Source organism: Canis aureus, chromosome X, assembly GCF_053574225.1.
Source record: "Canis aureus isolate CA01 chromosome X, VMU_Caureus_v.1.0, whole genome shotgun sequence".
In the NCBI taxonomy this organism is placed as follows: domain Eukaryota; kingdom Metazoa; phylum Chordata; class Mammalia; order Carnivora; family Canidae; genus Canis; species Canis aureus.
In genome coordinates this window covers 35,430,483-35,446,452 of record NC_135649.1, presented here as the reverse complement: position 1 = coordinate 35,446,452, position 15,970 = coordinate 35,430,483, and the positions used below count along the sequence as shown (strand labels likewise).

General features: G+C 47.3%; 1 long non-coding RNA gene across 3 annotated transcripts in view; it reads right to left on the bottom strand.

Annotated features, from left to right (window-relative positions):
• LOC144308705 (uncharacterized) overlaps nt 1-15,970 on the bottom strand; it is an 89,936-nt gene that overhangs the window by 71,652 nt on the left and 2,314 nt on the right. The window contains exons 2-5 of one of the 3 annotated variants that reach the window (XR_013375059.1): nt 15,783-15,938; nt 11,480-11,643; nt 5,336-5,475; nt 3,892-3,952 (exon numbers count right to left, since the gene is read on the bottom strand). This is a non-coding gene — a long non-coding RNA (uncharacterized LOC144308705). Of the gene's footprint in view, nt 1-3,891; nt 3,953-5,335; nt 5,476-11,479; nt 15,939-15,970 lie in introns of all 3 variants that reach the window. The other 2 variants (XR_013375058.1, XR_013375061.1) reach the window with 2 other exon arrangements.

Here is a 15,970-nt window from a genome sequence, read left to right as displayed (position 1 = left end):
AAGCCTGGCTGAACGACGGACACCCTGTTGGACACAAATCCCACTCAAGGCCGAAGCACGGGTCCAAGCGACTCTCGAAGGCCCGCCCGCCTCCCGGGCCCACGGGAAGGGAGCCAGAAGCGGCGGGCGGTCGGCCTGAGGGTGACGGTGACGAGCCTCCACCGCCCGTCTCGGGTCGCCTTCGCCCCCCCCCCCCCGCCCGCCGCCGGCCGCTAGCCTCTCCTGACCCCTGCAAGGAAGGCCCCGGCCGGCCTCAGCTCCAAAGGGCCATCGCGGACGCCCTCGACTGCCCGGGGCCTCCGAGCCGGCTGCCAGTCCGCACGCCACCCCCCACCCCCCACCCCCACCCCCACCGAGTGTCCGCTCCACGAGGCCTACCGGCCTCCCCGGGGCTTCCCTTCTGACCATGAAGCCCAGGTCCGAACGCCCTCCACCAGCAGGCGGGAGCCACCCAGGACCACCAAGGGGCCACGCGCCGCCCGGGCAAGGAAGGGTCCGGCTCCCACACAAGTCGACCGCCCTGGCGGTCGATGGCGGGGCACGGGGCCGCGCCAAGGGAGGGCCACGCGGGCGTCCCCTAGCTCGGCGGCGGGCGCGGGGCCGGGCTTCGCGCCCGGCTCGCCCATCAGAGTCCGGGCACGGGCCCCACGGCACCCCAGGGCGGGACCGGTGACAGAGGCTGCTGCGGGGGTACCCTGCCCGGGGGACCGCTCAGCCCTGCGGGACCTCTCATCCCGCAGAGTCAGCGCGTCTCCGCCCACCTTGCCCACCCGGCTTGTCAAGCAAGAGCAGGCCAGTGAGCCAAGTCCTCCCTGCTCCTCGGTCTCGGTCTCGGTCTCGGGGCCAGGGAGACCCGGTTCCTCGCCCCTGGGCAGGTGCCCGAGCTCCGCGGGTGCCGGGACCCAAAGGACGCGTGGACACCGCCTGGATCTCAGGTGGGGGGGGGTGGGGGGTCGGAGGGAGACCGGGGACAGGAGATGCAGGCCGCCTCCTCGGTGCCCCGGGGCCAGGTTTGACCAAGGAAGGGGACAGCGTGCACAGCCCTTGTGCCCCCCCCCGCGCCCCCCCCCCCCCAACTAAGGGGCCTTCCGGGAACCTGACGTGTGTGAGGAGAAGGGGCGACGGCGCCGGGGCGGGGGTGCTGGTGGTGGGGCGACACCCGAGGACGCTCGGGGACTGCTCGTGGACGCGTGCGGACGGGAAGGCACGACCCATCCCGGACCTTCTTCCACCCGTGTGTGTGGGCTACCGGGACAGCCGGGGCCTCCACGGAGGTCGGTCCGCGTGATCCAGAGCGGGAGCCTCCTCCGGGGCACTGGACCGGCAGACGCGTGCCTGACTATTGGTCCACGGGGGCAGACGGAGCTGGGCCCCCCAGCCCAGGGGACGGGGCTCCGCTCCCGGGAGCCTCGCCTCAGAAGCGAGGGGTGCGTGCTTGCTTGCTCGCTCGCCCCCCGCCACCCCTCCACCCTCGCCCCCAGTGGCCCAGTGGCCGGGCCCTTGACATGAGAGCCGCCATGTTGGGGCGAGGGACGGCGGACACCGGCTGGGCTTCCGAGTTTTCTGGCCTGGCCTTTTTTTCCTCTGGCAGAGGGCGGAGGCTGAGGCCCTGGGGGAAGGGCCGGCTGGCATTCGCGGTGCAATACTGCCATCAAGCGGAAAGTCCTCGGCGGATCCGGGAGCCCAGCGCCGTGCTCTCTCTCCCGCGTGGAGGGGCCCCGGGGGTGACGTGGGAGTGCGGGGGGAGACGGACGGGGACGGACGGGATGGAGCGCCACGGAGGTCCGGGGTCCGGGGTCCGGGAGCCTGGGGGCCTGGCCGGTCGGGCCCGGGAAGCCCCAAGCCACGGCTCGGCTCGGGCCCCTCCCTGGTGGCCGCCACGTCTGGGCGGGACTGGAGCGGGGTGACACAGCCACGCGGGCCGGGCCAGGAGGCGCCGGGCCTTTGGCCGCGTGCCCCTTCCCCCGGGAGCTAGAGCAGGATCCGTGCGGCCTTTGGCCCTTTGGCCGCGTGCCCCCTGCAGCCCCGCCAACGACCCGCACGGGAACCTGGAGGGCTGCCGCCACTGCTGGTGCGGACGGGGGCGGGGACCCTGCTGTGCCCGTGTCCGGATCCCGGATCCCGGGAAGGGGAACGGGTGTGGAGCCGGGCCACCCGGTGTCAAAGGGGGGGCCTTGAGCGTGAGGGGGTCTTGGGAGGCGGAGGGGTAGGGGCTGGGGAGGAGGCGGTGGCGGAGCTCACCAGGAGGAGCAGAGAGTCCGGGTCGGACAGGCCCCCGGTGGGAGCAGCAGCAGCACCAGCCAGCCGCCGCCGCCTCCTCCTCCTCCTCCTCCTCCTCCTCCTCCTCCTCCTCCTCCTCCTCCTTCTCCTCAACCGGGCCCCGCGCCCCGCGCCCCCCGCCCAAAACCCGGCCCGTGCCCACCAAGAGGCTGTTGCCTGACACGGGGGTGGGGTGGGGGTGGGGGACGGGGACACCGGGCAGCGGCACTGCCACGTCCCGCGGCTTTCCCCTCTCTGGCGGAGGCCTGGTCCCAGTGCCCCGATTTCCCTCTTCCCTCAGCCAAGTCGAGGCCAAGCCGCCGCCATCACTCCCCCTCCGCCCCGCGCCCCGGGCCCCGGGCCCCGGGCCCCGGGCCAGCCAGGCCTCTCAGCTCGCCCCGTTCCCCTTTCTGGGCCACCTTCTCCAACGTCCCACCACAGCCCTCAGGGCAAGCACAGTCGAGGAACGGCTGGGTGACTCCCGCCCCTGCATCCCAAAGCCAACGCCTGCTCCCGAGCTGGTCATCAACGGACCAGCGTGGAGCGCGTGCCAGAAGCGCCAGGCGCCTCGGGATGGGACTGCCAACGGCCCCTTCGGTCCCGGTCCCGCCGGGACGCTGGGACTTCACCCCCGGGCCCGTCCTGCCCTGGAAGCCAGCGGGCGGCGGCTCCGGGGATCGCCAACGCGTTCCGCTTGATGGCAGTGTTGCACCGGCAATGCCCACCGGCCCTTCCCCCAGGGCCTCTCCCTCCGCCCTTTGCCGAAGAAAAAAGGCCAAGCGCTGGCCGCCGGGGCTCCAACATGGCGGCTCCCGTGCCTGGGCCGCCTTCGCTTTCGGGTCGCGCTTGGTTACTATTAGCTGAGTTGAGCCATTCTTCCTTCCCTGTGGTAACTTTCAGCCTCCTTTCCTCTAGTAACGTTGAGTCTGCTTTTTGATTGGAATGTATTGCATGGTGGGGAGTAAAATGGAGGCTCATTAACCTCCTCTCTTTGGTTAATACTGCCCGATGGTATAGGACAAATCAGGCAATATACTTGTTTGATCTTGAGGTTTTACCCACAGTTACCCGAAGCTGAATATTTCCCTTCCTGGCACATTCCACTAGGGCTCCCTCATTCAGGTCCCTGTGACCAGGGTGGTTACATGGTGACTTGTGGAAAAGTGATTGCTTTCTGCAAATCCATGGGCCGTGTTTATGTTGTCAATCATAAGTTGCACTTATGTTACCAGCGGATGGAAGGTTTCAAAGTGTATGTGTCTGTGTCCCAGGTGTTTCTCTAGGATTCAGGAGTCAATGGTGGCACATATATTTTAGCATGGATCGCTCTGTATGCTGCTTGTGAGATGGCATTCCACCTTATCCTTGGCTTAGTTTAATCTTTGATTGTCTCTAGATTCGCATGCAAGCATCTCCTTTTTCCTGTTCCACAATCATGAACTGCCTTGAGAGCCTTTTCTACCACAGCTGAAATTCTGGTACAGTACACAAGAGTCCTGGTGTTACGGATCTGCCTAGGGATTCTTTCCTTCTTGAACTTTTCTGAAATAATACCACAATCTGTGTTCTTCGTATAGTAAAATAAACTCTCTTGTTAAAGGAAAAAGAAGAAAATAAAGATCACTCACTCACCCAGAACATCAGCACTGGCCTCTTCATTTTCACTGCTTCCTTTCCTTTCATTCTGTCTCTCCTGCAGTGAGAGAGAGAGAGCTTGGTATGGGACCACCATAGTGCTGCGTAACAGGGTTTTGTATGCTTCCCACTTAGGCCACCTTGAGTGTTTTAGGTCAGTATTCCTAACACCTCTGGGGTCAACCAAAACTTCTAAATACAGCATGATGTGCACATCAACTTCACTCATACTTCAAAAATTCCAAGGATTTTCATTCAGGGGTTTCAGAAAGCAGCTCATGTAGCATGTACCAGGTGAAACCTGAAGATATCTCCCATGATCTCTTTTCTGAGCCACAGCCATCACCTTGGCATTTATACTTATAGCTTTCCCCCTCAGTTCTGGCCTTGAATGACCATGGAAGTATATCAATAGGTATCTTGTCAGGCCTGCAACCTTCTCTGGAATTGAGCGACAGACCCTCTACTGAGAAGCAGCTCATCTGACTCAGAGGTACCAGGTATCTCCTCCCTGGCTGCACTGAGATATTCACCACATTAACTTTCCTGGGATGTGGACATTTTCTTTTAAAGATGTGGCAAGTTATGATTTACCAGCCTCTTTCCTCTGCATGGATACGGACACAAAAGTATGTATCCTGGTCACACACACCCATACTTCAGTAACCATGACTCAGTATGCTGGTTGAAGATGGAAGGAGAGAGGAAGAAAAGAGAAACCCACTGTCTAAAGAGAAGGGACAAGTAAAATGACCTATGTTCTAAGCCCCTTGGCAGAGATGGAGGTACCCTACACTGGGTAGCTATGAGAAAAGAAATGGAGAGGATCAAGTAGGTCAGGACATTTACTCTACACAGATGTGCCAAGACCAGGATACTTATATATGCTGGGAGCAGCCAAATGTGAAAGAGTGTATAGAGTACTATGCAGGATGTATGGGGTCAGAGAACAGAATGTAGCATGCCCTCTGTGTCTGTTAGTTTTCATTTGCATGCAATCCCTGCAGCATACATGAGGAAAAATTTCATGTGGTTGCCACCGCAGGTAGGGAGTTCAAAGGCAGAGACACCCCTTGGGAGCCGTCACCATGCAATGCTAAGGGCTTTTCTCTGATTGGGCAAAATTTCTATCCAATGTGGCATCTCCAAAGCAGTTATGGGGGAAAAAAGAGGGGAAATGTGTATATATATATATATACACACACACATATGTGACACATAAACATATCTGTGTGTCTATTATTAATGAAAAAATGAATGCTGAATGATTGAGTGGGTGTTTTAAGGATAGACTATAAAGACACTCTCAAAGACAACTTCCCAGGAGGGGCTGATGTACAATGGCCCTCACTCAGGTCATCTGACTGTGTGGATGAAGCCACTGGGCACTCCGTCTGTCCTATGGACTCCACCCCTCTTACCCCCAATTCCCACAACTCACCTGGGGCACTCTGTGGTAGAGTGACTGAGGCTCCCGGAGGTGAGCATGGGCAATCTACCTCCCTGTCTTCTTACATAACAGGGCTCCTGTCACTTCCTCCACAATGGCCTACTCCTGAGCCCTTAAGCTGGATGAAGTAGCTGGGTGAATGCAAAAAAGAGCCAATAACTCAAGGAGAAGACGTGAAATCCAGGTCCTGGTGTCAGCTATTGTTATGGAATCAATGTCCTCAGAAAGCAAGGATTCTGCCCTAGAACCATATGGGTATCCATACAAAAGTGTGCCAAGAAAAGAGGGTCCCAGTTGCCAGGATATCCACATTTAAAACTCTTAAGAGAGATGTGGGATGAATCCACAGATGTATGTATTCCTTCAGATGTTACTATAGGTATATTCTCATTGCTATCAAGAAGTCCAAATATATGAGATACCACTTCCCACAACACCACAGGACAGTCAACCCCATTTAGGGGCTTCAGTGTCCTCAGGCACCTTTTTTGATCCTTAAAGGGCAGAGGCAGAAACCTCACAAGCAAGCATGGATGGCATTTCTGGAGCAACAGTGCCATCAAGCAGATACTTTTTAAGCAAAGCCTGCAGCACCTTAGGGTCTTCTGAGGAAGGTTTGTAAGGGGATGAAGGGTGGGAGTGGGGCACCCACAATATTCTCTGGGCCAGACCCAAAACACTCCCAGGATCAGTGGCAAAATGACACAGGGTGGATAGAGACAGACTCAACCATCAAGTAGGGGATGCAGGGCCTCCCCAGGCAGTAGGGGCGTGCTGCCTTGTTAAGAAACAAAGAGCTGAAGTTCCAATTCCAGGGAATCTGGCCTGTGGATCCTTACCCTTGGTGCAATAACAAGCTCAGCCAGTGAGGCCCCTAGGGTTTCAGGGCCCTGGGAACCCAGGACCAGAGGCTCCAGGCTCAACTGCCATCCCTCAATGGGGGTAGCATCTTGCAGACAGGATGGAAAATTTCCTGATTATTTGGTACTAGACCCAGACAAGGAAGAGTAAGGCAGGTACACTGCAGGTTTGAGTTAGAGCTGTGTTTTGATTACTTTGGCTCCCTCTACAAAGAGAATCTGGGTCTTAGGCCCCAAAGTATCCCAGAAAGCCCTCCTTGTCCCATATGAGAAAGGTTGTAGGTATGGGATGAAACAGAACAGGATCAGTGTACTGAAAGGAACATCATCCTACAGAATGAAGGGATCCAGGTCTGTTTTTTGCACTACTTGTTGGAAACGTCACAGCTCAAATGCAACCTATTCCTCAACCTCCCTTTTAGTGTATGGGCATGTGACCTGGGTCCTCTTGTTTGGGGACTCTCCTGGGATTTCTTGTAAGGGTCCATGTTCTATACATGGCCAGAGGGGTGCACTGAGACCATCCTGGTCTAGGAACCAGTCAAACCATGTCAGTCAGAACCCAGCCCTGGGAACTCAGCAAAAGACTGTTCAACCCCAATAGGCTATGCTTACATTAGGCCAGAAGTATAAAATGAAGGGGCAGGGAGTGGGTTTCCACACTCTTCCAGGAGGGGTGAAATCAAGGAGCGTGTGTGGAGGGAAGAGTTGAACATGGAAACTTGCTCCCAGAAGCAGGTAAAAGCTAGGCAAAGAGCATGAGCTACCCCAGAGGTTCTTCTGGAAGCAGGCTATCAGAACAGCTGAAGTCTAAAATGAATTGCTGTGTGCCCAGCAGTATGTGCCTTGTTCCTATCTTAGAGAGGCATGCTTGATCTGTGGAGGATATGGGTGGAGGGCGATGTCTCTCAACCCAAGAGCTATGTGGTATTCTAAAGACACCTGTCCTTGTATCTGGCCTATATTCATTTTGGCTAGGTATATCCAGCCAAATCATGTTTCCTTTTTTTTGGCGGGGGGGGAGTTCTCTTGGTCTACAAATTAATGTATTGCTCCAGAGGCCTGATGCGACTGAAGGCTGTTAGAAATCTTTTAAATCAATTGAGAAAATCAAGCAAAATTTTAAAGAGCCTCTGCTGCATGCCATAGACCCCCAAAGAAAGGCAAGTCACAATCTTAGGGTATCCTTTTCATCCTCAAAAGATTGTCCCATGCAGGATAGCAAACAACGGTTTAGGTGGAAGGTAAGAAGTCTGTTTTTATGTCAGTCTACACGTGCACTGACACAGAGGTTTACCCGTCTCCACCCAGGTATTTTTTTCTGGTTTTATATTAAAGGAGACTCACCAAACTTTGACCCTGCAGGAACCTTTCTGCTTTTCTCCCCTCAAGAGAGAACACACTTCTCCCAAGGATTCAGGCCCACAAGGACCACATTCTCATTCTTTTTATGGTAGGCAGTGTATATTCCCTCATGGCTGAATAACAGGACATCCCACTCTACCTCCAGAGGGTCCTCCTTTTGGTCCCTTTCTACTTCTCAATTCTACAAATCCTGGGTGAAAGACACTCTCTTGGATGCACTCCTCTGCTCATTTATATGTAAATATAATTCTCCCCTATTTTCAGAGAAGCAACAGAATGAACCAAAATTCTCATATACTTTCATTTTTCGATCAATGTTGCCAAATGGTTTTCCAAGAGGAGTACCTAAATATATCCTGCCCAGTATTAGATGTTCCAATTCTAATGGAACTGACTAGTCGTCTTCACTGAGGTCAATATAAAAGGTAAAAGGTATATCCTGATGAATATGCAAATACCTGCCTCCACTCCATGTGTTTCCTTATGTCTCCTTGACTAAAGTAGGTTTACACTGAGATGGAGTCTAACTTACAGTCTAAGGCTTCATGGACGCTTGGGCATCAACCAGTTTTGGAAAGCCCCCTTTCATGCCATGCTTTGAACTAGATTCTCCAATTTTCAGATATTTTCCTTTAGCTCTCATCAGCAAATAAGGACCTAAGTACATTCAAAGCACAAATAGGAACAATGGAAGATCCTAAAGAAGAACATGACTAAGCATTGTGTATTCCATATGTTTGAAGGGAACCACTGTATGCCATATTTAACTAGGCCTTGAAAAGAAAACAATGCAATATTTAGAACTGTTTTATTCTGATCCTCTTAAATTCTGGTTTACGGGGGTACCTGGGTGGTTCAGTGGGTTAAGCACCTGCCTTTGGCTCAGGTCATGATCTAGGATGGAGCCCTGCATCTGGGCTGTTCAGTGGGGAGTCTGCTTCTCTCTCTCCCTCTGCCCCTTCCCCTGCTCATTCTCTCTCTCTCTCTCATTCTCTTATTATAAATAAACAAACAAACAAATAAGTAAATAAATTCGTTTTAAAAACCTGATTTATAGGCTGCACAGTACTCTAAACTTAGCCTATCTTGTTAGGTACAGTAGGGTGTCAATACCCTTTTCAAATTAATCAATTGAGAGCTATATCATCTTCTGGAATCACTGGATTAATGTCTGTTGCCCATGCTTCTTATCTGCAATGGTCTAGCCAGCCTGTGCTCCTTGGCTTCCAGTAAGATTACCAAGATCCTCTTGTTTGGAAATATACCTGAGACTTCAAGTAAGAGGTTCACTCTATCTTCAAGTCAGCATGAACCCTTGTCAAAAGGGTACACTGAGATCACCATGCTCACAGTACTGGGGTAGAGACCACATGAGGCTGTTTGTTTGGGTCTTGGCCTGTGCTCAGCAAATAAGGTCTCAGTCAGCATCTTCCCCACATAACATGAACTTCCAAAATCTTTGGATTTTCAGCAAATGTGTTAAAGGAGAAATCCAAAGGTTTTAGCACCCTCCAATGAGATATTTTAAAAAAGCAGTAACATTTGAATTCTGTTTGCAATACTACACTTAAGAGAGAAAACAAAATATTTCAGAGAATTGATTTGTAACTTTTCACACAACTTTTACCCCCCCAGTGCTGGAAAATCCAAAACTCAGAAGCTATGCTTTAAATTTTTTTCACCTTTCCTAGAGATGGTAAGAACAAGTATGGAAAATATTTATAACCTTCACTGAGGTTAACAAAATTCTTAACAATCAAGGACCCTACCTTTTTTTTTTTCAGCCTGATTCCATGGACAAATATTCCATTACTAAACAGATTTATATTACCAACAATTAAAGATCATATACCTAGGAATAATCTAACAAAAACATGAAAAACTTACATGAGATAAACATGAGTGTCCTGAAAGACAGAAAAGCACACTTAAACAAGAGTAAAAATGTATTATATTCTTGAATAAAAAGATTCAACCCCTTAAGTATGTTCATCATCAGTTAATTAATCTATTCTAATCCCAAGAAAAATCCAAAAGGCTTTAGAAGGTCCTGTTGTTTTCCATTATTCATAAGGGACAACAAAATAAACAGACAGGAATATCAGGAGAGTTCTGATAATGAATAGCCATGTGGTGGGATGACTAGCTCTACCATATAGATATAGAACAAAAAGGCCAAGAATAGACACCAAAATGGGCTACTTTCTTACACCATACACAAAAATAAATTCAAAATGGATTAAAGACCTAAATGTAAGAACTGAAACCTTAAAACTCCTAAAACACACATACACAGAGGCAGTAAACTCTTAAGACATCAGCCCGGGCAATATTTTTCTGGATATGTATCCCAAGGCAAGGGCAACAAAAGCAAAAATAAACAATTGGCACAATGGCAAACTAAAAAAACTTTTGCACAGCAAAGGAGACCATCAAACAACGAGAAAGCACCCTACTGAACAGAAGATATTTGCTAATCATATATTCAATAACAGGTTAATACTCAAAATATATTAAAAAACTCCTACAACTCAGTAACAAAAAATAATCCCATTAAAAAATGGCCAGAGGACCCAAACAACTATTTTTCCAAAGACATACAGACGGCCAACAGACGTATGAAAAGATAACTGACATCACCTAACATCAGAGAAATGCAAATTAAAACTACAGTGAGATATATCACCTCACACCAGTTGGAATGGCCAGTATCAAAAAGACAAGAAATAACAAGTGTTCGTGAGGATGTGGAAAAAGGGGAACTCGTGCACTACTGATGGGAATGTAAACTGGTGCAGCCACTATGAAAACAAGGAGATTCCTCCAAAAATTATAAGTAGAAATACCATACAATCCAATAATTCTACTATTGAGTACCTGAAGAAAACAAAAACAGTAATTCAGAAAAACACATGCACCCTATGTTTACTGCAGCTTTACCTACAATATCCAAGGTATGGAAGCATCCATATGGAAGTGCCACTGATAGATCAGCGGATAAAAATGTGGTACATATGTACATGATGGAGTATTGGCCATAAAAAATGAAATCTTGCCGTTTGCAGCAACATGAATGGACTTAGACGGTATTAACTAAGTGAAGTCAGACAGAGGAAGATGAATACCATGATTTCACTTACATGTGGAATCTAAAAAAAACAAAGCAAACAAGACAAAAAGCAGAAATATTCTCAGAAATACAGATAACAAACATATTGCTGCCAGAATGGAGGAGGGTGAGGTGATGGGTAAAATAGGTGAAGAGAATTAACAAGTACAAATTTATAGTTATAAAATAAATAAGTTATGGGAATGAAAAGTACAGCATAGGGTATATAGTCAATAATACTGTAGTACAGATGGCAACTACACTTATTGTGGTGAGCATGTCATAATGTATGTAATTGAATCCACTATATTACACAGCTGAAGCTATTTTTTTAAAGAGAATTTATTTTTAGTAATCTCTACACCCAGTGTAGGGCTCAAACTCACAACTCCAAGATCAAGAGTCACATGCTCTTCTGACTGAGCCAGCCAAGGTATTCCCACCTGAAACTAACTTAATACTGTATGTCAAAGACACTTCAATTAAAAAAAAAAAAGAATAGACCCAAAGGCATAAAAGAATTTAGCATACGGGGGCACCTGGGTGGCTCAGCTGGTTAAACATCTGACTTCAGCTTAAGGTCATGATCTCAGGGCCTAGGATCAAGCCTGCATTGGACTCCACACTAGGCTGGGAGGCTGCTGCTTGTCCCTCTCCACCCCCCCCCCCGCCCCCACACTTGTGCCCTCTCTCTCTCAAATAAATAAACAAACAAAATCTTGGGAAAAAAGAGGATTTAGCATACAAAAGCCTCCTAGATCAGTGGAAGTAAAGACAGATTTGGGACCAAAGAGTACCTACCTAGAAAAGGTTCTTGGGGGACGCCTGGGTGGCTCAGCCGTTTCAGCGTCTGCCTTTGGCTCAGGGTGTGATCCTGGGGTCCCAGGATCGAATCCCACGTCGGGCTCCCTGCATGGAGCCTGCTTCTTCTCCCTCTGCCTATGTGTCTTTGCTTCTCTCTGTGTCTCTCATAAATAAATAAACAAAATCTTAAAAAAAAAAAGTTCTTGGTTCTACACACAATAAGCCAGGATAAACTCTACATGGATCCAAGAATTAAATGTGCAATGAAGAGAATCATATAACTATTAAAAGAAAGCATGGGCTGATTCCGTTGTAACTGTACAGTAGGAAAAACCTTTCTACCTTTCACTCAAAACCCATCAAACAGGATACATATAAACAGATAAAATTCACCGTATTAAAACAAAACCTCATAAAGTCAGAAAAGCAATGATAAATAGAAAAAAATACTTCCAACTCATGGTAGTCTTACTAAAACAGAGGAAGCTTTAGAAATAATTTCAGTACCACCCATAGTAAAATATTAACAGTCCACAGAGAAACACAAAACTACCCTAAATATACAAAAAGGTTCCTTACCAACTCAAGGAAAATCCAAACAAAAATTGCACTGTTAGACAATTTCTTACACATCAAGAGTTTCTACTCGTGACCTGCCCCTCTGAGGGGCTTGTATTACCAGTTTATTGTATTAACTTTTTATGTATTAACTATATTCTTGTCCCTGTGTTGAATCTGGCTCATCTTTTTTTTTTTAAAGATTTATTTAGGGGTGCCTGGGTGGCTCAGTTGGTTAAGCATCTGCCTTTGGCTCAGGTCATGATCTCAAGGTCCTGGAATCAAGCCCGCTACATTGGGCTCCCTGCTCAGCGGAGACCCTACTTCTCCCTCTCCCTCTGCTGCTCCCCCTGGCTTGTGCTTGCTTGCTCTCTCTCTTAAGTATATAAATATTTAAAAATAAAGTAATTGAAATAAATTTTAAAAGACTTATTTGAGAACACAAGCAGGAGGGGGAGAGGGAAAGAGCTCAAGTAGACTCTGCACTGAGCATGGAGCCTAACATGGGGTTCAATCTCAGGACCACGAGATCATGACCTCAGCTGAAACCAAGGGTTGGATGCTTAACTGATTGTGCGACTCAGGGGACCCAAATCTGGCTCATCTTACATGGTCTCAAGTCATCACTTGTTATTTTCTTGCAAGGATTTGTCCTACACGTGCAGAGAGTCAAATGCCTTTTCACAGGATGATGTTTTTACACAAAGTGTGGAGTCAATCTCTTTGAATACCTAAAATGGGTGCCGTCCCTTATGTGAAAGTCCCTAACTCTTAAATTTCAATTGCTATTTCATGCCATCAAATCTTCTTTGCAGAACTTATGTGAGGTGTTAAATTTTGGAAATAAGACCAAACATTTGCCTCAATATCAGTAACAAGAAACACAAGCACACACTATCATCCAGAAATATCCAACATAAATGTGTTTTCTTTCCTTCTAGACTTTTCTGTCTATATCTAATTGGTTCACTTCATACGTATTTTTTTCTTGAGTGTCCCCTGCTTCCCAAAAGTTTGAGTTACACCACTTCACTTTTATGAAAGACCAACATCAATACGGTAACAGCTTTCTTTGCAAAAGTAACAAACCTTGGATTTTCTTCAATTAGCAAAACCAGGTACTATTATTGTTCTTAAAAGGGATGTGGCCTAACAGTAACTGTCAAACTTTTCAAAGTGTGGGACCCTCTTAGCTTTATGCCATTTCAGCTTAAGATAAGTTTCATAGGGGGCAGCCCCAGTGGCGCAGTGGTTTACCGCCACCTGGAGCCTGGGGTGTGATCCTGGAGACCCAGGATCGAGTCCCACATCGGGCTTCCTGCATGGAACCTGCTTCTCCCTCTGCCTGTGTCTCTGCCTCTCTCTTCGCTCTCTCTGAATGAATAAATAAATAAATCTTAAAAAAAAAAAGATAAGTTTCATAGGAATTTAATTTCTGATAGGAAAAACCTGTATTGCCATTAGTCTTCATTATCTTTGATAACCTGAAATTGCTTAAGAAGCTTGTTTCTTGGGATCCCTGGGTGGCGCAGCGGTTTGGCGCCTGCCTTTGGCCCAGGGCGCGATCCTGGGGACCCGGGATCGAGTCCCACATCGGGCTCCCGGTGCATGGAGCCTGCTTCTCCCTCTGCCTGTGTCTCTGCCCCTCTCTCTCTCTCTCTCTGTGTGACTGTCATAAATAAATAAAATAAAAAAAAAATAAACCTGTTTAAAGTCTATATAGCCTCTCATGAATAAATAAATAAAATCTTTTTTTTAAAAAAAGAAGCTTGTTTCTTTCAGATCCTCCTATTGCACAGAAAACTGTAAAAAGATGAAAATGTAAACCACCAGTAATCGTATTGCTTGAGGAAAGCCCCTGAAAATTTGGGGGCCTGGTTAAATGCATTTGTGGAAATAGCTATTATTTTAGGTAAAAAATTCATTATTAACATCTGTGCTGTTTGATAATCATCAACTTTTCCAAAAAATAGTGTTTAAAAATCATAACTTAGGGATGCCTGGGTGGCTCAGTGGTTGAGCATCTGCCTTTGGCTCAAGTCATTGATCCCGGGGTCCTGGGATCGAGTCCCACATCAGGTTCACTGCAGGGAGCCTGCTTCTCCCTCTGCCTAGGTCTCTGCCTGCCTCTGTGTCTCATGAATAAATAAAATCCTTAAAAAAAGACATAACTTAAATTTCTATTTTGTCCTTAAAAAGAATAGAGATATGGTTAGAAAATGGTCTGAAATAGCCTCCTCAAAATTCTACTCCCTTGGAGAAAACACAATCAACAGCATGGCCCTTCCACCTGCTTTATTTTTGTTCATGAATGGCTAACAAGATATGTGTATCTGGATAGGTATGTGACACATAAACACATGTGTATAAAAGCAAACTTTGTCCTTCGTTCATTTCTATAAATATAATTATGTAACCTTTTTGTTTTTCAGATTTCACCAAGGTCTGAATAAGGTGTGACATCTGTCATAAATAAACATGGACAGAATGGATTTGTGGGAGTTCTGATACTACAGAGTAGGAATCATTTAATGAATGAAATACAGTAAGGTCATAGAACAGAAAGCTATTAAAAGTTTTAAATATACAGGAATATAAGAGGCTGGATTCCACTCAAAAATTACTAGAACTGATACAGGAATTCAGCAAAGTCGCAGGATATAAAAATCAATGCACAGAAGTCAGTTGCATTTCTATACACTAACAATGAGGCAGAAGAAAGAGAAATCAAGGAATCTATCCCATTTACAACTGCACCAAAAACCAGAAGATACCTAGGAATAAACCTAACCAAAGACGTAAAGGATCTGTACTCTGAAAACTATAGAATACTTATGAAAGAAATCGGAGAAGACACAAAGAAATGGAAAAATATTCCATGCTCATGGATTCAAAGAACAAATATTGTTAAAATGTCTATGCTACCCAAAGCAACCTACACATTCAATGCAATCCTTATCAAAATACCATCAATGTTTTTCACAGAGCTGGAACAATCCTATAATCTATATGGAACCACAAAAGACCCCGAATAGCCAAAGGAATCTTAAGAAAGAAAACCATCAAGCTATATTACAAAGGTGTAATCATCAAGACAGTATGGTACTGGCCCAAGAACAGACACATTGATCAATGGAACAGAATAGAGAATCCAGAAATGGACCCTCAACTCTCTGGTCAACTAATCTTTGACAAAGCAGGAAAGACTATCCAATGGAAAAAGGACAATCCCTTCAACAACTGGTGTTGGAAAAATTGGACAGTCACATTCAGAAGAATGAAACTGGACCAATTTCTTACACCATACACAAAAATAAACTCAAAATGAAAGACCCAAATGTGAGACAGGAATCCATCGAAATCCTGGAAGAGAAAACAGGCAGCAATCTCTTTGACCTTGGCCTCAGCAACTTCTCGCTAGACTCATCTTCAAAGGCAAGGGAAACCAAAGCAAAAATGAACTACGGGGACTTCACCAAAATAAAAGCTTCCGCTCAGTGAAGAAATCAACAAAACTAAAAAGCAAACTACAGAATGGGAGAAGATATTTGCAAATGTCTTATTAGATAAAGGGTTAGTATCCAAAATCTATAAAGAAGTTATCAAACACAACACTCCAAAACAAATAATCTAGTTAAGAAATGGGCAGAAAACACGAATAGACATTTTTCCAAAGAAAACATCCAGATTGTTAACAGACACATGAGAAGATGTTCAACATCATTCATCATCCAAAAATTACAAATCGGGTGCCTGGGTGGCTCAGTAGATTAAACGTCTGCCTTTGGCTCAAGTCATGATCCCAGGGTCCTGGGATAGAGCACTGCACAGGGCTGCCTCCTCAGCGTGGAGCCTGCTTCGCCCCCTGGGGCTCCCCTTGCTTGTGTTCTCTGGATCTCTGTCAAATAAATAAATAATTTTTTTTTTATA